Genomic DNA, 18,890 nt, shown 5'->3' with positions numbered 1-18,890 from the left:
AAATCTGCCAAGTTGATATTTTCTATGTTACCTGACTAGATCTGCTAAATCTGCTAAGTTAATATTTTCTATGTTACCTGACTAGATCTGTTAAATCTTCTAAGTTGATATTTTCTATGTTACCTGACTAGATCTGTTAAATCTGCTAAGTTGATATTTTCTATGTTACCTGACTAGATCTGTTAAATCTGCTAAGTTGATGTTTTCTATGTTACCTGACTAGATCTGCTAAATCTGCTAAGTTGATATTTTCTATATTACCTGACTAGATCTGTTAAATCTGCCAAGTTGATATTTTCTATGTTACATGACTAGATCTGCTAAATCTGCTAAGTTGATGTTTTCTATGTTACCTGACTAGATCTGTTAAATCTGCCAAGTTGATATTTTCTATGTTACCTGACTAGATCTGTTAAATCTGCTAAGTTGATATTTTCTATGTTACCTGACTAGATCTGCTAAATCTGCCAAGTTGATATTTTCTTTATTACCTGACTAGATCTGTTAAATCTTCTTAGTTGATATTTTCTATGTTACCTGACTAGATCTGTTAAATCTGCTAAGTTGATATTTTATATGTTACCTGACTAGATCTGCTAAATCTGCCAAGTTGATATTTTCTATGTTACCTGACTAGATCTGTTAAATCTGCCAAGTTGATATTTTATATGTTACCTGACTAGATCTGTTACATCTGCCAAGTTGATATTTTCTATGTTACCTGACAAGATCTGTTAAATCTGCTAAGTTGATATTTTCTATGTTACCTGACTAGATCTGTTAAATCTGCCAAGTTGATATTTTCTATGTTACCTGACAAGATCTGTTAAATCTGCTAAGTTGATATTTTCTATGTTACCTGACTAGATCTGCTAAATCTGCCAAGTTGATATTTTCTATGTTACCTGACTAGATCTGCTAAATCTGCTAAGTTGATATTTTCTATGTTACCTGACTAGATCTGTTAAATCTGCTAAGTTGATATTTTCTATGTTACCTGACTAGATCTGCTAAATCTGCCAAGTTGATATTTTCTATGTTACCTGACTAGATCTGCTAAATCTGCTAAGTTAATATTTTCTATGTTACCTGACTAGATCTGTTAAATCTTCTAAGTTGATATTTTCTATGTTACCTGACTAGATCTGTTAAATCTGCTAAGTTGATATTTTCTATGTTACCTGACTAGATCTGTTAAATCTGCTAAGTTGATGTTTTCTATGTTACCTGACTAGATCTGCTAAATCTGCTAAGTTGATATTTTCTATATTACCTGACTAGATCTGTTAAATCTGCCAAGTTGATATTTTCTATGTTACATGACTAGATCTGCTAAATCTGCTAAGTTGATGTTTTCTATGTTACCTGACTAGATCTGTTAAATCTGCCAAGTTGATATTTTCTATGTTACCTGACTAGATCTGTTAAATCTGCTAAGTTGATATTTTCTATGTTACCTGACTAGATCTGCTAAATCTGCCAAGTTGATATTTTCTATATTACCTGACTAGATCTGTTAAATCTTCTTAGTTGATATTTTCTATGTTACCTGACTAGATCTGTTAAATCTGCTAAGTTGATATTTTATATGTTACCTGACTAGATCTGCTAAATCTGCCAAGTTGATATTTTCTATGTTACCTGACTAGATCTGTTAAATCTGCCAAGTTGATATTTTATATGTTACCTGACTAGATCTGCTAAATCTGCCAAGTTGATATTTTATATGTTACCTGACTAGACCTGTTAAATCTTCTAAGTTGATATTTTCTATGTTACCTGACTAGATCTGTTAAATCTGCTAAGTTGATATTTTCTATGTTACCTGACTAGATCTGTTAAATCTGCCAAGTTGATATTTTCTATGTTACCTGACTAGATCTGTTAAATCTGCTAAGTTGATATTTTCTATGTTACCTGACTAGATCTGTTAAATCTGCTAAGTTGATATTTTCTATGTTACCTGACTAGATCTGCTAAATCTTCTAAGTTGATATTTTCTATGTTACCTGACTAGATCTGTTAAATCTGCTAAGTTGATATTTTCTATGTTACCTGACTAGATCTGTTAAATCTGCTAAGTTGATATTTTCTATGTTACCTGACTAGATCTGTTAAATCTTCTAAGTTGATATTTTCTATGTTACCTGACTAGATCTGCTAAATCTGCTAAGTTGATATTTTCTATGTTACCTGACTAGATCTGCTAAATCTGCCAAGTTGATATTTTATATGTTACCTGACTAGATCTGTTAAATCTTCTAAGTTGATATTTTCTATGTTACCTGACTAGATCTGTTAAATCTGCTAAGTTGATATTATATATGTTACCTGACTAGATCTGCTAAATCTTCTAAGTTGATATTTTCTATGTTACCTGACAAGATCGGTTAAATCTGCTAAGTTGATATTTTATATGTTATATAGTATTCCATACTATGGAAGCGCATATGGTACACCCCTTGTAAAGTTATTTTGTTGCTTATAAGTCGGAATTGTTAGTAAAGTTGTGTGTTATAAGCTGGAATCTTATCATCAAATTGAAGTCAAGTTGTCGGAATGATGTTGGAAAATTGTTTTACAATGTCGACTTGCTAAAATAAATATAATGGCATGGTAATAAGAAGTCGACATGTTGAATTCAACTTGTTAAATTGATTAAGTCGACAACTTGTTTAATTTGATATTAAATCATCATGTTGAAGTCAACTTGTCGGAATGATAGAGAAATAGTTTTTATTACAATGTCGACTTGCTAATATAAATGTAAATGACATAAAATAAGAAGTCGAATTGTTAATTAATTAAAAGTCAACTTGCTTATTTGATGTTAACTTTATTCGTTCTCACGGTCAGATTCCCACGGTCCGTATTTTACTTCCTGTGCTGACACATTAAAGATGGAGATCGACAGCAACAACATCAGCGGGAGCAGTGGAAACGAGTCATAAGTAAGTTTATATTTGTTTTCTTTGGAATCTTAGCATAATATTTCAATATGAAGCAATACTGAACACAAAATGAAATAGGTCATAGGGAGAAAAAACGTTATTGTTTGAATGAAAGGGCATTGAAATGTTACAGTTTAACGTGACCTGTGATAAGATCTAGACGTCTGCTATTATTAAAGATATATTCTACTTAAAGGGTTTGATCCCTCTCCCCACCAACCCATCACAAGTACACTACCCGCTCTGTACGACTATCAATGAAAAATGAAAAAAAAAACCGATTGGTTCCTCGCTTTTGCCTTTCATAGTCTTTTCTGATCAATCTCCATGACTCATTTAACTCATAACAGCCAAGCAAAAAAATATGTAAGTAATCTAAACTGATAATTTGATTCTCAACTAGCAGGGTGGATCTTATCATTTATAAGGGTTTGGTATGGGAATCCTAGCCCACGATAAAGGGGAGTTCCAACTTTATGTCCCCATTCAATTGCATTGATCTTTTGAATAAATGTGAAAGAGGGTTCGGACCCCCTGGATTCGCCACTAATGTCAGGTAGAAAAGCATGATGCGAAACGAAATATCTGTTCTCTTCATTTTGATATTGACCGATTAGAAGATTTTGCTATCATTAAGCTGCTTGGTCACCTGCCCGTCTAATAACTGACCAAAGACTATGGAAGCAAGCAATATGTTAAAGGTAATGTTGGAAGTAAAACAAAGAAATATGTTGCTGACATGGAACATCAAATCAACATACTTTTGCTTAAAAACAAACAAAATTTGTCAAAACTTTCTTGTATGGTTTTTATAATGTTTTTCTTCATTCAGACTAATCAGCGACATCTTCGTGGAAAGTATGAAAAATGTTCAATACTGTAAATGTGATTTCTTTTTTGTAAAAACTGCACCTTAAACGGTAAAAAAAATACAAAAAATAAAGAATTACCAAAATAGAAAAAGTGAGCACACATTTACACGGCTCTAGCGAAAAAAAAGTGCGCCATGATATAAAGTTTTCTTCATATTTTGTCTAGCCTGCGCAGCAAAAGCGAGACATAGGTATAGTTTAACAGGCGACGGTGAATATATGGCGTTAACAATAACATTGCAACCAAGTTTGCTGCTCATGTCTTTATCTCGTGAAGCATAACAAGTAAGGATTTTATATTTAATATGCAGATGTCCTACATATTGTTCTTGTCAGTCTGTCATGTGTCATTTATCTTTGACCTATTTTAAATGCTTGAATGACCCTGAAGAACTTAGTCAATTTTGCAACCGAGCTTACTGCTTAAGTCCATATCCCAAGAAATAGAAGTCTAAGGTTAATAATATTTGGCACTAACGTTCCAACTTCAAGGGGACGTAGTCTTTTTAGCTTTGACTTAGGTTGATGATATTAGACAAGGAGGTTCCCCACTACCAGGGGATGTCATTTTGATACTGTAAACTAATCTTGGCCTTATTTTCATGGTTGATTGACTTTGACAATATGCGACCAAATTTTAAAGATAAGTCAATGATTGCTAAAGAACTAGATATCATGTTAAAGAAGGCTTGAGGTTACAACAAATTTAGCAAAAATTGAAACATATTTTTTTCATAACAAATTTTATTTATTACTTTTTTTCTTTTTTGTTTCTTTAAGATATGGTACAAAAATCAACCAAACAAAAATAAATTCGTTTAGGCATCAGATGACTTTTAAAATGTTTATTCTATTGCAAAATGCTGGAAGAAGATATGTTTTCTCGTTTGAAAATGAAGACAAGTCATGTTCAAATGTAAAAATATCATATTCTTATACCTGATACCTATAACAGGTAAATTTAAAAATGAAATATCTTATATATATCGTCATGAAGATCTATTTTGGATTTTCAAAATTTCCTGTGTATTTTTTCCATATCGTATTCCATTAAATGTGAAAGCGCAGCGCATTTCCGAATAGTTTAGTAAGCTGATGACGTCATAGTGAATACGTAATGTCCTATTTAAATATCAAGCCAATCGGATTCTTTGTTTAATCATTACTTCATACGTGTAATTTCAATCTTTATGTTTCAGTTACTCTGTTGTCTCCTTTGTGTTGCTGATCATGACGTTGAAGGAATACCTTACCAGGTGATGATGCTTCTGTGCCTGAACTAGTCCGATACCATTACAACTTATGCTACACGTCCCTTCAAATATGTGGATTGTTTTGTTTGTTCACGGAACATTCATGAGTTATTCCATGTTAAAGAGACTTAAGAGAAGATTAAATATCAGACAGCGTATAACAACCAGTAGCCATTACCTACAGTTGTAAGGACAATCCTGGCTTTACACCGAAATGGCCTGTCTGATGTTGGATACATGTATATGTGGATGACTCTGAACATAGGCTTTGGACTTTGCGTCTCACAATCAAGAGTAAGGCTTTGCTTAAGAACAATAGACTAACAGGGTGTACTTAACAGATCGCATCGAGTTCTTCGAAGGAGAGTGTTCTACAATAGGGGACCAAACTATCTAATTCATGCCGATGGTTAAAATAAATTAAAACCCTACGGCATAGCTATACATGGGGCAATCGATTGATACTCTCGTAAACTTTTATGGTTGATAGCAAGTCCCTCCAACAATAACCCCAGATATGTTGGTTACTGGTATCTTAATTGGTTCAAACAAAGAAAGAGGCTTCCAAGGGTTGTTCGATCGGATGCAGGAACAGAAAACGTCATAATGCGGGATTTACAAAGATCGTTGCGACATAATCAAAACGATGAAATGTCGGGACAACATTTTTTTCTCGTCGGCAGATCTGTTGCAAATCAAAGAATAGAAAGGCTTTGGGGTACACTAAAAACGAGTTTCACCCAGTTTTGGAGAAACCGTTTACAGGATTTTCAAGACACTGGACTTCTTAATGTACCGTGTCTAGTACATAAAGAATGTGTTCGATTTTGTTTCCTCTCCGTTATCCAACATCAATTGGACATGTTTGCTGAGAACTGGAACTCACATAGAATAAGAAGACAACGTGCTGAAGTTGTAACACCAAGTGATATTCCAAATATATTATACTATCAGCCAGAGATCTTTGGTGATCATTTTCTTTACCCTGTAACTTACAAACAATTGACAATCTCATGGAGGAATATACAGCGAACTTTCCAGAGCGCGGCTGTAGCAATGAATTTATTAACATTGTCGAGTTGCTTAATGGAAACAGACGCGATCAGTTTCCCATCATCACATCATACGATGACGCAGAGCTATTGTTTCGGACATTGATTGCTGCCTTACCGAATTGAACCTTTGCTATACATTTTTCATACAAAAATGATTTTGCATATAAAATTTGTTAGAAATTAATTAATTATATATAATTGACGCCCGTCAAGCAAAAACCACCCTTATCGCATTTGACGTCGTTATCGGTAGTCAACGCTAAAATGTAACGTAGAACAAACCGATAAATTGCACGTTGAAATTGAGATATTTTTTCTAAACATAGCGTTATCCATGTGAACTGACCACTCTATTCTTATATTAATACATTTAAATACTTCTGTAAAATAATGCCGTATTTACGATTTAAAATTTAATTTTGTGATAAATGCTTGTTTTGACACGCTGTATAGTCTTACTGTCTTGACAGGAATGATTTATAAACAATATGATAAAATCTCACACATCAGAAAGTCTCATTATGACATAGTATCACGATATATGATTTACGTATTAACCTTCTACAATATATAAACAATACCAATGTTGTCTGAAAAAAAATCCACTTAAATATTTTCTAAAAATTACTAAAAGTTTTTTTTCCGCAGCTAGATTTCTTTCATACTTTTAATACGGAAAGTTATTGTATGAAGAACCCAAGAAAATAATCTAATATTTGGCACAACATCATTATGCATGCCAAATGCGGAAAATCGTATATGGTTAATCACACGAGAGAGTATGCTTACAAGAAATTTAGTACGACAGAGAAGAAAGTCTGTCTGAAATGTTTCGTCTTTTATTTTGCCACGCTTTAATCCGCAATATTAACTTCTGTACATAAAACAATAAACCATTTGTTCAAATGAAAACATTCTATGAGTATTTTATCAGAAAATATACCAAACAAGAATGTGTCCTAAGGTAACACGGATGCCCCACTCGCACAATAATTTTCGATGTTCAGTGGACCGTGAAAATGGGCTTAAAACTCTAATTTGGCATTGAAATTAGAAAGATCCTATCATAGGGAACATGACTGTGTACCAAGTTTCAAGTTGACAGGACTTCCAACTTCATCAAAACATACATTGACCAAAAACTTTAACCTGAACTGGGACGAACGAACGGTACGACGAACGAAACGAACGACGGACTCACAGACCAGAAAACATAATGACCCTCTACTATTGTAGGTGGGGCACAAAAAAATTGCAATGCGTTTAAACTGTAAGTATGAAACAAATATCAGTTCATAATTATATCACTCACTTTTAAAAAAAACAGTGGGGGTATACTGTTTTACCTCTGTCTGTCCTTAAGTCAATTCCTCCTTCAGTCCGTCCGTTTGTCCCATGAATATTTCTATAATTTGGTTTCAGAGTTTATATAATTCAGTTATATCGTGCGATGCGTTTTCAGATTCATCACCCAACAACTTCCTGTTTACCGAAATCTCTCGGCGGGGGTATCATCAGTAAGCAGTAACTCAAAAGTTTCACTTGTTTCAAATGCTTTAAAGTTTACTTAAATCTCCTACTAGAATCGCCAAAATCGACTTTAGAGGTCCCAGCCACTCATCTTCTAAGTGGAAAGGGGATGGAATTTGCTCGGCTCATATGGCACAAACACTATAATAAACGTACAATTCGATTCTTTGGCTAGGATGTTGTCTTTTTGACAGATTACGCATTAATTTTCCTTTCTCAATTTTATTCAGTTTTATCGTAATAATTGTTTTACATTTTCTAAAAGTGGACAAAATATAGGTGCCCTGCTTCCATTAAAAAAAACAATCTTTTAATCTTTTATTCTTAAATGGTCTGTGTGATAGGCCATGAAGAAACAAAGCAACAAAGAAAGGAAGAAAAAACAACGAAAATAAATGATGCTAGAGGCTTGAGCTTATTCGAAAAATGATTAACAATGTTGGATGCATACACGAGATTGCTTAAGCTGGTTAATCATTGTTACACTGTTGTCAAATATATGTATATTATTTAATGGTCGCAGTTCAATTTCATGTGTCTTAATTTTCTTTGATTGTGAATAAAACGAGATGCGGGATATTGTTTGACTTAAATTGAGTTGTTAACTTTGTTGAAATAAATATGCAACTCCAGTACGAAAGGTTATACAACGACGAGAAGACTATTTTTAAATTGATGTTTTTGATTTAATGATCAGAAGTCACTGACTGTATCACCCGTCGTGTAAATCTCTAAATCACGGATAGATAAGGTTAACAATCCGATAATAAACTTACAATGGAATTTTTTAAACGCCATGTAAAAATCAGAAACAGAAACAGAAACAAATGCAATTTTGCAATGTTGCATTAATTTACAAAAAAGATGATGCTGGACATATTTTTTTCAAATCTTGAAATGTCATACTTTAGATGTTAAAAAACGATCTATTTTACTTTTGCATAAAATTGAAATTTTCAAGTTTACTTCGAATCGATATCCAGCGAAACTTATTATAATTATAGTAATACATAAAAATAGTTAATATTTATTACGAAGACGGACCGATTGAAATTTCGCACTCGAGATATATTTAAGTTTTTAAATGTTATTTTTCGTTTAAATCACTTTTAGTTTAACGTGCGTTATAGTTTGTTTTGTAAACATTTACATGCGTATATATTTGTTGCAATAAATATATCTGAAACGGACGAAATTGCACACGCAGCTGCAGTTCTCATTTAACGATAACATTGAAGATAATACATGTAGAAATGAACTATCCAAAGAAGGCAAAGATACGTATTGGGTAAATTAAAATAAAAAGGCGTAGATAAATCCCGTTCTAGATACGGAGAGCGAAAGCGAACAAAATTTTACATAAACTTTTGATAACAGGTAAGTTTGTCGAGATGTATTGCTGTTACCTATAGTATTCGAGAGTCCCATTTAAAATCTTTGATTAAACACATCAACAGTAATAGAAATACAAAGAAAATATCAAAATTTTAATAGACGTTTGAGGGAATTTTCAAATATGGTACAATATTTGAAAAAATAGGCTAGTCTGCATGGTTTACCTCATAACAGACATGACTCTGAACCTCAGATTGTGTTATCTTCTTGTGAATCAAAACAGTCGGTTTTTGACACTTGTGTACCAGCATTTCAGACAAATGGAACTGGATGTAGATATAAGATGAGTATGAGTGTCAATGAAACAACTCACCATTCATGTCATAATTTAAAAAGGTAAACCCTTATAGGTCAAAGTACGGTCTTCAACATGGAGCATTTATTGACAAGATATGTCCACGGAACAGATTGGACAAATGTCTGGTCGCCTTGCTGTCCGCACATAATATTTGCATCTATATATTCTTATGTCGTAGGTGGGACTCTTATACTAGTAGAATAGTCCCATGTCGTACGTATATGCCTTCAACATTGAGATAAAACATACCGTATTGTCCGAATTTGTCGGCTATAAAAGACCCCGATATGAAAAATCAGAAACAATTAATTTAATTACAGCCGATTCCATTGAGTGTGTAGGCAAGGGTAATAACTTTGGTTAGCTAAGGTATACGACAATCCTTTCGGAGTAGCCTGGTCTTATATCAGACAGATAGATTGGTTATCTGTCGGATGAGTTGACATTTAAAGGAGTGTAGTTCACCTGAACTAAAAATGACTTCATGCACGGTTAAGCTATTCGCGAATCAAGCTAACCAAATATATTACCTTTGCCTTCACACTGAATAGAATCGGCTGTAAATAAATACCAGTATTAAACGCCCTATTTGCAAAATACATTCCTTTATATTAAATGTTCAAAACACTGACCTTTCACATTGAGCTCCTTTAATCTATATTTCATTTCTAATTTTATTGTCAATTTGATTTTGAATGGCCAAAGTGTTTTAACTGGCAATATGAATTGATTCAATCTGAACCTGAGAAAGTTTAAATAAGAGTAAAAATGAGTCAATTTGATCCTTAATATCAAATAAATATAAACAAACACCACTCGTGCAATCATAAATCATAAACAGAAAACTCAGATGACCATGTCTTAAAATCAAACGAATGATACAAAAATAACACAGAAATTTAAGGTTTGAGCAACACGAACCCCATGAAAAACAGATAGTGCCCTGTAAGAATCAGGAGTTCACACTTCAGTGTTGTTGTTTGTTTTATTACATTTTAGATAACACTGAAATTTCTACCAAAATAAAAAGAATTCTTTTATATTTGAAATCCAACAAATGAAAGTCTTTATTGTTCTGTTATTATTCTGTTATTGTAGGAGAAAAAAAATCGGTATATGACTGACTATCTTGCTTTGTGTGTGCTACAAGTAACTGGACAATATTAGAAAAAATAAGCCTTTGGTCATGCTTAACCTTTGGTAGATTTTGTCAAGCTAAAAAAAATATTGACGATCAAACTGTGATACTCTATCGCAGGTGACAGAATTCTTCCAAAAATCATCATCAATAAGTTAAAGTCGGTTAACATTGTAAGCAAGAAAACGATGAAACTACTTAGAAAATGGATAGATTAGAAACCAATTTTATCTGTTTAGATTAGACCTATTCTATGGTATCAGAAAGTACCATTATTTCATCGATGCTCAACGATAAGTCAGAAATTAATTTTGCAAAAAAAAAAATGCACAAAATAAAAGAACTAGATACTCTGCATCGTCCTTGATAATAGTTCGATAAGTTGGCTCGTCCTGTAGATATTCATGCAGCCAGAACTGCACGTGTTAGGTAGGAACATCTATACATGTATTAAAGAAATCGTCCATATGCTAGGAAGGGATATCAGGTTACATTTTGTGAAGCACCAGGAGAAGAGTAAAGTACTAGTAAATTGCAGCAAACTTAAATCGACGTCAAAGTGTATAATTTCAACGTTACGTTGAATTTTACATTAGAACACATTTCATGTGTTATTAAAATTGAAATTTCTACACTAATTTTTCACCGATCGTTTTCAATTTTTTACATTGTGTTGGCATAAGTATTTTCTGTTTAATTAATTAAAAATCTGATAATTCATAATTTTTGCCATAAGGGTCGTTTTTGCTTGTCGGGCGTCTAGATCTAACATTGTTGGGTTGATGTTTAGACGAGTTGAATATATATATATATATAATTAATTACAAATTTTCGGTTCTTCCCTCGCTGGGATTCGAACCGATGCTACTGTGATATTGTGACACTGCCATGTATCACCATCATTGATGGCGATCCGATGGATACATCTGTTGTAGAGTTGTTACTGACTCAGACGTACTTATGTATATATATAATATAAGTAGGTTTAATATTTGGTTTTACCATACAAGAAATAAATCAAACAAAATTACTAGGAGTTACTATATACTATATGCCTGTACCAATCAGGAATATGACAGTTGTTATCCATTCGTTTGATGTGTTTGGACTTTTGATTTTGCCTTTTGATTTTGGATTTTTAAATATTCTTATGTTAATCGCATTCGTTTGAATGGTTTTGTCTTCTACTTTCTTGCACTCAAGGATCTAGTTTAATAACAAACTTTTTGTGCCAATACTTTAGGATATGAAACAAAAGACTATCAAGAGGCTGTTTCGCTCACCCCAACCGTGGTTACATTAGCCAGCCCTATTTAGACCCCGATATAATAGGTATGTTCCTTGTTGTTGCCCATCAAGGATGGACATAGCACTGCTTGAAAAGTGTTCATACAAAAACAAATGTTATCAAGTTTGGTCTTAGTAGTTTTGATGAAGATCTTTGATCCCCCCTGGCCTTCAGTCCAGGGTTCAATGTTATTCTATGTTGTTAGTAATTCCTGCAATCTTGGGTTATAGTGTTGAACCTACCAGCCATAGTTTGCCTATGTCTTTTAAAAGATCATTATGACCAAGTTTCATTATAATTTGCACGGTACTTTTAATATATCTTTCAATACATTTCGCCATATGGTATAATCTCAACTACGTTTGTCGCTGGCAATCAAGTTCGATTGTACCCTGTCCGGCCGAACACAATTATGCAAGAAGGCCACCCAATGATAAGTTTTGCTTCCGAATTGGCTTAGCAGTTTCTAAGTAGAAGATCTTTTTATGCATTTTCAAATAAGATGCACTTACACTACGTTTTCCGCGGGCAGCCATCTACGATTTGACACATACCTGACAGTCATATTTATTATAGGATTTACTTGTAGTTTGTTTATTAGTTCTATAAATACTGAGTTAAAATGTGCTCCGTAGAGCGTAGCAAGTAACGACCGCATAATGGGTACATTCGGGCAAGTGTTTACACAAAGTAAATGTAGACATATTAAATCAAATTCAATCGAAAGGGCCAATCACATCTCTTGACCCGATTTGGGTCTCTTGTTTGTTGGAAACGGTAAAAAAAACTTTAAAAATAAAGTAATACACAATGTATGAAATCTATAAAATAAAAATATAAATGAAACTGTAATCTATAAACTATACACATGTCGAACAACATTTTTTGTTTCATCAAGTTGAAGCATTTTCAGTTAAGATCCTTTTTGGTACTCGTGTTTCTCAAAACCTCTAAAAAATTATATAATCTATTAAAATATCTTCATATGAATTCTGTTCCAAACATCTGCATCAAAATCGGACCAAAATAAAAAAAAAAATTCAATTTGTTCTTGGTTCACTCCTTTTGGCCTTGTATTTCTCAAAAACGGTAAATTCAACATCAAATATTTAAATCTATTTCCTACAGGGTCCAATGTAAAATCGTTGTTCCCCTCGGAGGCCTTGGATCAAACCAAAACCTGCCGGAAACAATTTGCCAAGGGGACTAGGTTTTGTTCCAATTGGTTGTTTTGAGCAACTGTTGAAAACTATGTTCCCGCTATGCTAGATCGTTTTAAAAAATCAATTCAAGAACCAATGTAAACAAGTTTGGTTCCAATTAACTAAGTAAGTTCATAGAAGATATTTGAATGCATTTCATACAAGGTTAAATTCTAAACTATGTGAAGAAGCGCGCATGCGCAGCTGGAAAGTAAAAACATTCAGAGCTCAGATAGAAATATTCGATTTTTCATATTTCTTGAAGTGTAACCGATAATTCAATAAGTGAAATTAGTATTAGAACATCAATAACAATAGCTACTTGTATTATGAATAATATTGGCTAAATACGGTACCCAGCCTCAACATATCACCTTGTCAAAACAAAATCAGACGCCTTTTTTGTCAACATAGATCAACCCAAACACACCACTATCATATCTAATGACAGAGAAAGTAAAAAACAAATGAAATTAAAATGTCAATTGTTCTTGAACAATGGAGAGTCTTTCCTTTTGTAATGTAAAAAAAATGTTCTAATAGTCAAATGTAAAAAAGTTGCGCCTCATCCACCTCAACGTTTTTCACTATTTACTATTTCTGTAAGTACTAGTGTGAAGCTAGCCGGCGTTAATATTAATGAGGCTATCCGTCAATAATATTCATGAGATGAAAACCGCGTTCGATGAAATGTTTTGGGGAGTTATTAAATTGCGACAATAAAATACCATTTTGCTGTTAACATCCAATATGGTTATGCTATTTATAGCAATATCAAGTAATTAAGAAATATTAAGCCAATAGGTGTCTTCTGTAAGGTCCGCGTCAAGTACACACAAAACAAAACAATAATGATTCATTAAAATGTTGTTATTATTATATAAATGTAAACTATTATAATTAAAAAAAGATGACTAAATTTCGAGAAATTAAAGGGAGTTGGTTGTCAAATGGGAATACCATCATCTGTTCGTTGTCTACAAATACAAATGTATAGTCCAATCCTAAAACTAAAATATGCAAAACATAAAATAGTATCATCCATTTAAAAAAATCAGAAAAAAAGAAAGATAGTTAATTGAAGGAATATAAAAAACAGAAAAATAGAAACTGTCAATTACTATTTCAATGATATAATTTTTCAAAATTACGGAGATCAATCAGAGTCGTTAATCTCAACATTACAATTCCATATTATGGCCTCTAAAATGGCCCATAGCACTTATGCCCTAGACCCGTACGAGTAAGCCAGGAATGGATAAGGGAGTACCCTGGTATATCACAAATTCGAAAATGAACTATTGCCGGCTGGCCAAGCGAAGAAATTCTCCATATCGACCATTATACCAGAGGTAGAGGTTGGTATTACCTCTAAAATGGCTAATAGCACTTATACCCTAGACCCATACGAGTTAGTCAGGAAAGGATAAGAGGGGTACCCTGGTATATCACAAATTCACAAATGAACTATTGCCGGCTGGCCAAGCGAAGAGATTCATACGTGTGCAATGATACCAGAAAAAGAGGTACTTAGTGCCTTTAAAATGGCATATAACACTTATTCCCTAGACCCGTACGAGTTTGTCAGTAGAGGGTTAAAAGGGGGATATGGTATCCCGGTTTACAACGAATTCTTACTGAACTATTGCCGGCTGGCCAAACTTAGAGATGCTCCATATCGACCAATTATACCAGAGGTAGAGGTTGATATTGCCTCTAAAATGGCTAATAGAACTTATGCTCTAGACCCGTACGAGGTAGTCAGGAAAGGATAAGAGGGGTACCCTGGTATATCACAAATTCAAAAATGAACTATTTCCGGCTGGTCAAGCGAAGAAATTCTCCACGTAGGCAATGATACCAGAGGAAGAGGTACTTATTGCCTTTAAAATTACCGATAGCACTTACTAGTATACTCTGGATCCGCAGGAGTTTGTCAGTAGAGGGTTAAAACAGGGATATGGTATCCCGGTTTACAACGAATTCGAACTGAACTATTGCCGGCTGGCCAAACTAAGAGATTCTCCATATCAACCATTATACCAGAGGTAGAGGTTGGTATTGCCTCTAAATTGGACCATAGCACTTATGCCCTTGACCCGTACGAGGAAGTCTGGAAAGGATAAGAGAGGTACCCTGGTACATCACTTATCCAAAAATGAACTATTGCCGGCTGGTCAAGCGAGGAAATTCTCCACGTGTGCAATGATACCAGAGAAAGAGGAACTTATTGCCTTTAAAATGGCCTATAGCACTAATACCTTAGATTCGTACGAGTTTGTCAGTAGAGGGTTAAAGGGTTAAAAGTGGGATATGGTATCCCGGTTTACAACGAATTTGAACTGAACTATTGCCGGCTGGCCAAACTAAGAGATTCTCCATATCGACCATTATACCAGAGGTAGAGGTTGGTATTGCCTCTCAAATGGCTCAAAGCACTTATGCCCTAGACCCGTACGAGTTAGTCAGGAAAGGATAAGGAGGGTACCCTGGTATATCACAAATTCGAAAATGAACTATTGCCGGCTGCCCAAACGAAGAAACTATCCACGTAGGCAATGATACCGGAGGAAGAGGTACTTATTGCCTTTAAAATGACCGATAGCACTTATACCTTGGATCCGCAGGAGTTTGTCAGTAGAGGGTTAAAACAGGGATATGGTATCCCGGTTTACAACGAATTCGAACTGAACTATTACCGGCTGGCCAAACTAAGAGATTCTCCATATCAACCATTATACCAGAGGTAGAGGTTGGTATTGCCTCTAAATTGGCCCATACCATTTATGTCCTAGACCCGTACGAGGAAGTCAGGAAAGGACAAGAGAGGTACCCTGGTATATCACAAATTCAAAAATGAAGTATTGCCGGCTGGCCAACCGAAGAGATTCTCCACGTGTGCAATGATACCAGAGAAAGAGGTACTTTTTGCCTTTAAAATGGCCTATAGCACTTATACTCTAGACCCATACGAGTTTGTCAGTAGAGGATTAATAGAGGGATATGTTAGTACGGTTTACAACGAATTCTAACTGAAGTATTGCCGGCTGGCCAAACTAAGAGATTATCCATATCAACCATTATACCAGAGGTAGCGGTTGGTATTGCCTCTCAAATGGCTCAAAGCACTTATGCCCTAGACCCGTACGAGTAAGTCAGGAAAAGATAAGGGGGGTACCCTGCTATATCACGAATTCGAAAATGAACTATTGACAGCTGGCCACCCGTGGGCAATGATACTTAAGAAAGAGGTACTTATTGCCTTTAAAATGGTCCAGAGCACTTTTTCCCTAGACCCGTAAGAGTTTGTCAGTAGAGGGTTAAAAGGGGGGATATGGTATTCCGGTTTACAACGAATTCGAACTGAACTATTGCCGGCAGGCCAAACTAAGAGATTCCCCATATCAATCATTATACCAGAGGTAGAGGTTGGTATTGCCTCTAAATTGGCCCATAACACTTATGCCCTAGACCCGAAGAAATTCTCCACGTAGGCAATGATACCAGAGAAAGTGGTACTTATTGCCTTTAAAATGACCGATAGCAATTATACCCTGGATCAGCAGGAGTTTGTTAGTAGAGGTTTAAAACAGGGATATGGTATTCCGGTTTACAACGAATTCGAACTGAACTATTGCCGGCTGGCCAAACTAAGAGATTCCCCATATCAATCATTATACCAGAGGTAGAGGTTGGTATTGGCTCTAAATTGGCCCATAACACTTATGCCCTAGACCCGAAGAAATTCTCCACGTAGGCAATGATACCAGAGGAAGAGGTACTTATTGCCTTTAAAATGACCGATAGCATTTATACCCTGGATCAGCAGGAGTTTGTTAGTTGAGGGTTAAAACAGGGATATGGTATTCCGGTTTACAACGAATTCTAACTGAACTATTGCCGGCTGGCCAAACTTAGAGATTCCCCATATCAATCATTATACCAGAGGTAGAGGTTGGTATTGCCTCTAAATTGGCCCATAACACTTATGCCCTAGACCCGTACGAGGAAGTCAGGAAAGGATAAGAGAGGTACCCTGGTATATCACAAATTCAAAAAAAACTATTACCGGCTGGCCAAACGAAGAAATTCTCCACGTAGGCAATGATACCGGAGAAGGAGGTACTTATTGCCTTTAAAATGACCGATAGCACTTATACCTTGGATCAGCAGGAGTTTGTCAGTAGAGGGTTAAAACAGGGATATGGTATCCCGGTTTACAACGAATTCGAACTGAACTATTGCCGGCTGGCTAAACTAAGAGATTCTCCATATCAACCATTATACCAGAGGTAGAGGTTGGTATTGCCTCTCAAATGGCTCAAAGCACTTATGCCCTAGACCCGTACGAGTAAGTCAGGAAAGGATAAGGGTTGTACCCTGCTATATCACGAATTCGAAAATGAACTTTTGCCAGCTGGCCACCCGTGGGCAATGATACTTAAGAAAGATGTACTTTTTGCCTTTAAAATGGTCCAGAGCACATTTTCCCTAGACCCGTAAGAGTTTGTCAGTAGAGGGTTGAAAGGGGGGATATGGTATCCCGGTTTACAACGAATTCGAACTGAACTATTGCCGGCTGGCCAAATAAGAGATTCTCCATATCAATCATTATACCAGAGGTAGAGGTTGGTATTGCCTCTAAATTGGCCCATAACACTTATGCCCAAGACCCGTACGAGGTAGTCAGGAAAGGATAAGAGAGGTACAATGGTATATCACAAATTCAAAATTGAACTATTGCCGGCTGGCCAAGCAAAGAGATTCTCCACGTGTGCAATGATACCAGCGAAAGAGGAACTTATTGCCTTTAAAATGGCCTATAGCATTTATACCCTAGACCCGTACGAGTTTGTCAGTAGAGGGTTAAAAGGGGGATATGGTTTCCTGATTTACAACAAATTCTTACTGAACTATTGCCGGCTGGCCAAACTTAGAGATGCTCCATATCGACCAATTATACCAGAGGAAGAGGTTGATATTGCCTCTAAAATAGCTTATACACCTATGCCCTAGACCCGTACGAGGTAGTCAGGAAAGGATAAGAGGGGTACCCTGGTATATCACAAATTCAAAAATGAAGTATTGCCGGCTGGCCAACCGAAGAGATTCTCCACGTGTGCAATGATACCAGAGAAAGAGGTACTTTTTGCCTTTAAAATGGCCTATAGCACTTATACTCTAGACCCATACGAGTTTGTCAGTAGAGGATTAATAGAGGGATATGTTAGTACGGTTTACAACGAATTCTAACTGAAGTATTGCCAGCTGGCCAAGCTAAAAGATTCTCCACCTCGACCATTATACCAGAGGTAGAGGTTGGTATTGCCTCTAAAATGGCCAATAACACTTATGCCAAGACCCGTACGATTTAGTCAGGAAAGGATAAGGGGGGTACCCTGGTATATCATAAATTCGAAAATGAACTATTGCCAGCTGGCCAAACGCAGAGATTCTCCACGTAGGCAATGATACCAGAGGAAGAGGTACTTTTTGCCTTTAAAATGGCCTATAGCACTTATACTCTAGACCCATACGAGTTTGTCAGTAGAGGATTAATAGAGGGATATGTTAGTACGGTTTACAACGAATTCTAACTGAAGTATTGCCAGCTGGCCAAGCTAAAAGATTCTCCACATCGACCATTATACCACAGGTAGAGGTTGGTATTGCCTCTAAAATGGCCAATAACACTTATGCCAAGACCCGTACGATTTAGTCAGGAAAGGATAAGGGGGGTACCCTGGTATATCATAAATTCGAAAATGAACTATTGCCAGCTGGCCAAACGCAGAGATTCTCCACGTAGGCAATGATACCAGAGGAAGAGGTACTTATTGCCTTTAAAATGACCGATATCACTTATACCCTGGATCCGTAGGAGTTTGTCAGTAGAGGGTTAAAACAG

The sequence above is a fragment of the Mytilus trossulus genome, chromosome 7, assembly GCF_036588685.1.
Source record: "Mytilus trossulus isolate FHL-02 chromosome 7, PNRI_Mtr1.1.1.hap1, whole genome shotgun sequence".
In the NCBI taxonomy this organism is placed as follows: Eukaryota; Metazoa; Mollusca; class Bivalvia; order Mytilida; family Mytilidae; genus Mytilus; species Mytilus trossulus.
The sequence above is the reverse complement of the archived record's forward strand: the minus strand, read 5'-3'. Positions refer to the sequence as shown.